Consider the following 6,000-nt stretch of genomic DNA (forward strand, 5'->3'; position numbering starts at 1 on the left):
ACTGTTGACCAGGCTTCAGTTCAAATCTTTTGTATTTCATCTGCTGTGTCTTTCACATTCTGTCTTCTTAAGCCGCGACAGCAAACTGATGATGAGTGTTGAAAATTAATATTGAGCAAAATGAGGTCAATTAATATTTTAAAAGAGAAAATGAAAAAATAAAACTTCAAAAAGAATGGAGCTCATTTATTTTGAGTCGATTGATGCATCAGTACGTGAATCAAAGTAAACGAACGTAAAAAATACCCATTCAAATCGATCAGTTTTCAACTAGAGCGATTGAAACGCGTCGTATCTGTCTCAAGCCTCCGTAACTGTTTATGTTACAACTCCACATCTGCAATAAATGGTGGTGGAGCTAGAGCGGTGTTTGTCAAACCATGAGACATACCAATAATCGGTATTCTCACAAAAACATATGTAGCATCTGAACCGTTTGACCTACAACATCGTATGACCACTCCCTGGAAAGGGGAGACCCTCACGAACACGGTGGTGTTCTCAATTTGTCTCTACGTCCCCCACAAGTGTCAGGGGACTCGTCTGAAGTCGGAACCCTCTATGTGCAAACATCTGTTTGTAGAATCCAAAATCTTTGGGCTACAAACTAATGTGACCCCACTTGTCACAATGTTCTCCGTTTTGCCCTACGTTTTCCACAAGTGTCACGGGACTAATCTGAAGGTAACAGGTACTGATTAAAATGATAGATTTTTTAACCAGGGACCTCTCGCACCCTAAGCCATAATAGTACAACTATACCAACGATCCGTTTGGTCAAAGAATTTTCACTTTCCACAAAAATGACGGTCAGGATATGAATCGATGTCTCCATGTTGCTTAAGAGCTTTACATATCATTGGTGGTATAGTGGTGAGCATAGCTGCCTTCCAAGCAGTTGACCAGGGTTCGATTCCCAGCCAATGAAGAGCATGAGATATTCACTAGGTTTAGGGGCTGGGTGTCATTTTAAGTGTATTACATTGGAATCAATGTCCTTGTTAGTGGAAGTCAGATTTGCTCTTAGTTTTTGCAGGTTTTCTAAATGAAGTGCGATATTGAGCCAACTAGTGAATATCACAATAGATACGCAGTCCATCGCCTAAACCATTCAGCCACCTCGTCCTGCGCCCAAGAGGTGGCTGTTTGCAACCAGTGGCCAGAGATCTGCCTGTCTGAGCTTGTTAAAAGATCTGCAAAAGGGATCATCCGGGATTTGAACCCGGGACCTCTCGCACCAAAAGCGAGAATCATACCCCTAGACCAACGAGCCTTAGACAAGAATAAAATTGTTTTGCTTTCTGCGGCAATTACAATGAGGATATCAATTGTTCTTGTCCATGGTGCTTGGAAAGATTGAACCTCATGTGAGTGTTTGTGCTATACTTGTGAGCATAGCAGTCTTCCAAACTGTTGACCAGGCTTCAGTTCAAATCTTTTGTATTTCATCTGCTGTGTCTTTCACATTCTGTCTTCTTAACCTGTTAGGGCTAGGGGGCAGCATTTGCACGTCTGGATAAAAAAATGTACCCGATTTAATCTGGTTACTAATCCTACCCAGTAACTAGAATATGCATATACTTATTATATATGGATAGAAAACACTCTAAAGTTTCTAAAACTGTTTGAATGGTGTCTGTGAGTATAACAGAACTCATTTGGCAGGCAAAACCCTGAGACATTTTCTGACAGGAAGTTGAAACCTGATGTGTTGTATTACCTTTAAACCTATCCCATTGAAAAACACAGGGGCTGAGGAATATTTTGGCACTTCCTATTGCTTCCACTAGATGTCACCAGCCTTTACAAAGTGTTTTGAGTCTTCTGGAGGGAGATCTGACCGAACAAGAGCCATGGAACGATGATGTCCCATTAGACACCTGGCGCGCGAGTTCATGTTGGGTACCCTCGTTCCAATACGCTATAAAAGAGTATGCATTCGTCCACCTTGAATATTATTCATGTTCTGGTTAAAAAAGGCCCTAATGATTTATGCTATACAACGTTTGACATGTTTGAACGAACGTAAATATATTTTTTCCCCTCGTTCATGACGAGAAGTCCGGCTGGCTTAGATCATGTGCTAACAAGACGGAGATTTTTGGACATAAATGATGAGCTTTTTTGAACAAAACTACATTCGTTATGGACCTGTGATACCTGGAAGTGACATCTGATGAAGAGAATCAAAGGTAATGGATTATTTACATAGTATTTTCGATTTTAGATCTCCCCAACATGACGTCTAGTCTGTATCGCAACGCGTATTTTTCTGGGCGCAGTGCTCAGATTATTGCAAAGTGTGATTTCCCAGTAAGGTTATTTTTAAATCTGGCAAGTTGATTGCGTTCAAGAGATGTAAATCTATAATTCTTTAAATGACAATATAATATTTTACCAATGTTTTCTAATTTTAATTATTTAATTTGTGACGCTGACTTGACTGCCGGTTATTGGAGGGAAACGATTTCCTCAACATCAATGCCATAGTAAAACGCTGTTTTTGGATATAAATATGAACTTGATAGAACTAAAAATGCATGCATTGTGTAACATAATGTCCTAGGAGTGTCATCTGATGGAGATTGTAAAAGGTTAGTGCATCATTTTAGCTGGTTTTATGGTTTTGGTGACCCTGTCTTTGACTTGACAAAACATTACACACAACTCTTGTAAATGTACTGTCCTAACATACTCTAAATTTATGCTTTCGCCGTAAAACCTTTTTGAAATCGTAAAACGTGGTTAGATTAAGGAGATGTTTATCTTTCAAAGGGTGTAAAATAGTTGTATGTTTGAAAAATTTGAATTTTGACATTTATTTGGATTCAAATTTGCCGGTCTTGAAATGCACCTGCTGTTGATGGAGTGCACCACGGGTGGCACGCTAGCGTCCCACCTAGCCCATAGAGGTTAAGCCGCGACAGCAAACTGATGATGAGTGTTGACAAATGAATATTGAGCAAAATGAGGTCAATTAATATTTTAAAAGAGAAAATGAAAAAATAAAACTTAAAAAAGAATGGAGCTCATTTATTTTGAGTCGATTGATGCATCAGTACGTGAATCAAAGTAAACGAACGTAAAAAATACCCATTCAAATCGATCAGTTTTCAACTAGAGAGATTGAAACGCGTCGTATCTGTCTCAAGCCTCCGTAACTGTTTATGTTACAACTCCACATCTGCAATAAATGGTGGTGGAGCTAGAGCGGTGTTTGTCAAACAATGAGACATACCAATAATCGGTATTCTCACAAAAACATATGTAGCATCTGAACCGTTTGACCTACAACATCGTATGACCACTCCCTGGAAAGGGGAGACCCTCACGAACACGGTGGTGTTCTCAATTTGTCTCTACGTCCCCCACAAGTGTCAGGGGACTCGTCTGAAGTCGGAACCCTCTATGTGCAAACATCTGTTTGTAGAATCCAAAATCTTTGGGCTACAAACTAATGTGACCCCACTTGTCACAATGTTCTCCGTTTTGCCCTACGTTTTCCACAAGTGTCACGGGACTAATCTGAAGGTAACAGGTACTGATTAAAATGATAGATTTTTTAACCAGGGACCTCTCGCACCCTAAGCCATAATAGTACAACTATACCAACGATCCGTTTGGTCAAAGAATTTTCACTTTCCACAAAAATGACGGTCAGGATATGAATCGATGTCTCCATGTTGCTTAAGAGCTTTACATATCATTGGTGGTATAGTGGTGAGCATAGCTGCCTTCCAAGCAGTTGACCAGGGTTCGATTCCCAGCCAATGAAGAGCATGAGATATTCACTAGGTTTAGGGGCTGGGTGTCATTTTAAGTGTATTACATTGGAATCAATGTCCTTGTTAGTGGAAGTCAGATTTGCTCTTAGTTTTTGCAGGTTTTCTAAATGAAGTGCGATATTGAGCCAACTAGTGAATATCCATCGCCTAAACCATTCAGCCACCTCGTCCTGCGCCCAAGAGGTGGCTGTTTGCAACCAGTGGCCAGAGATCTGCCTGTCTGAGCTTGTTAAAAGATCTGCAAAAGGGTTCATCCGGGATTTGAACCCGGGACCTCTCGCACCCAAAGCGAGAATCATACCCCTAGACCAACGAGCCTTAAACAAGAATAAAATTGTTTTGCTTTCTGCGGCAATTACAATGAGGATATCAATTGTTCTTGTCCATGGTGCTTGGAAAGATTGAACCTCATGTGAGTGTTTGTGCTATACTTGTGAGCATAGCAGTCTTCCAAACTGTTGACCAGGCTTCAGTTCAAATCTTTTGTATTTCATCTGCTGTGTCTTTCACATTCTGTCTTCTTAAGCCGCGACAGCAAACTGATGATGAGTGTTGACAAATGAATATTGAGCAAAATGAGGTCAATTAATATTTTAAAAGAGAAAATGAAAAAATAAAACTTCAAAAAGAATGGAGCTCATTTATTTTGAGTCGATTGATGCATCAGTACGTGAATCAAAGTAAACGAACGTAAAAAATACCCATTCAAATCGATCAGTTTTCAACTAGAGAGATTGAAACTCGTCGTATCTGTCTCAAGCTTCTGTAACTGTTTATGTTACAACTCCACATCTGCAATAAATGGTGGTGGAGCTAGAGCGGTGTTTGTCAAACCATGAGACATACCAATAATCGGTATTCTCACAAAAACATCTGTAGCATCTGAACCGTTTGACCTACAACATCGTATGACCACTCCCTGGAAAGGGGAGACCCTCACGAACACGGTGGTGTTCTCAATTTGTCTCTACGTCCCCCACAAGTGTCAGGGGACTCGTCTGAAGTCGGAACCCTCTATGTGCAAACATCTGTTTGTAGAATCCAAAATCTTTGGGCTACAAACTAATGTGACCCCACTTGTCACAATGTTCTCCGTTTTGCCCTACGTTTTCCACAAGTGTCACGGGACTAATCTGAAGGTAACAGGTACTGATTAAAATGATAGATTTTTTAACCAGGGACCTCTCGCACCCTAAGCCATAATAGTACAACTATACCAACGATCCGTTTGGTCAAAGAATTTTCACTTTCCACAAAAATGACGGTCAGGATATGAATCGATGTCTCCATGTTGCTTAAGAGCTTCACATAGCATTGGTGGTATAGTGGTGAGCATAGCTGCCTTCCAAGCAGTTGACCAGGGTTCGATTCCCAGCCAATGCAGAGCATGAGATATTCACTAGGTTTAGGGGCTGGGTGTCATTTCAAGTGTATTACATTGGAATCAATGTCCTTGTTAGTGGAAGTCAGATTTGCTCTTAGTTTTTGCAGGTTTTCTAAATGAAGTGCGATATTGAGCCAACTAGTGAATATCACAATAGATACGCAGTCCATCGCCTAAACCATTCAGCCACCTCGTCCTGCGCCCAAGAGGTGGCTGTTTGCAACCAGTGGCCAGAGATCTGCCTGTCTGAGCTTGTTAAAAGATCTGCAAAAGGGCTCATCCGGGATTTGAACCCGGGACCTCTCGCACCCAAAGCGAGAATCATACCCCTAGACCAACGAGCCTTAGACAAGAATAAAATTGTTTTGCTTTCTGCGGCAATTACAATGAGGATATCAATTGTTCTTGTCCATGGTGCTTGGAAAGATTGAACCTCATGTGAGTGTTTGTGCTATACTTGTGAGCATAGCAGTCTTCCAAACTATTGACCAGGCTTCAGTTCAAATCTTTTGTATTTCATCTGCTGTGTCTTTCACATTCTGTCTTCTTAAGCCGCGACAGCAAACTGATGATGAGTGTTGACAAATGAATATTGAGCAAAATGAGGTCAATTAATATTTTAAAAGAGAAAATGAAAAAATAAAACTTAAAAAAGAATGGAGCTCATTTATTTTGAGTCGATTGATGCATCAGTACGTGAATCAAAGTAAACGAACGTAAAAAATACCCATTCAAATCGATCAGTTTTCAACTAGAGAGATTGAAACGCGTCGTATCTGTCTCAAGCCTCCGTAACTGTTTATGTTACAACTCCACATCTGCAATAAATGG

At 40.5% G+C, this 6,000-nt stretch overlaps 2 non-coding genes across 2 annotated transcripts; both read right to left on the minus strand.

The window, feature by feature from the left end:
* Positions 1-1,201: 1,201 nt before the first annotated feature.
* Positions 1,202-1,273, minus strand: trnaq-uug (transfer RNA glutamine (anticodon UUG)). The gene has a single exon. It is a non-coding gene; the product is annotated as a tRNA-Gln (tRNA).
* Positions 1,274-5,441: 4,168 nt separating this feature from the next.
* trnap-ugg (transfer RNA proline (anticodon UGG)) lies at positions 5,442-5,513 on the minus strand. The gene has a single exon. It is a non-coding gene; the product is annotated as a tRNA-Pro (tRNA).
* Positions 5,514-6,000: the final 487 nt, after the last annotated feature.

The sequence above is a fragment of the Salmo salar genome, unplaced genomic scaffold (genome assembly GCF_965601325.2).
Source record: "Salmo salar unplaced genomic scaffold, fSalSal1 ptg000378l, whole genome shotgun sequence".
NCBI lineage: Eukaryota > Metazoa > Chordata > Actinopteri > Salmoniformes > Salmonidae > Salmo > Salmo salar.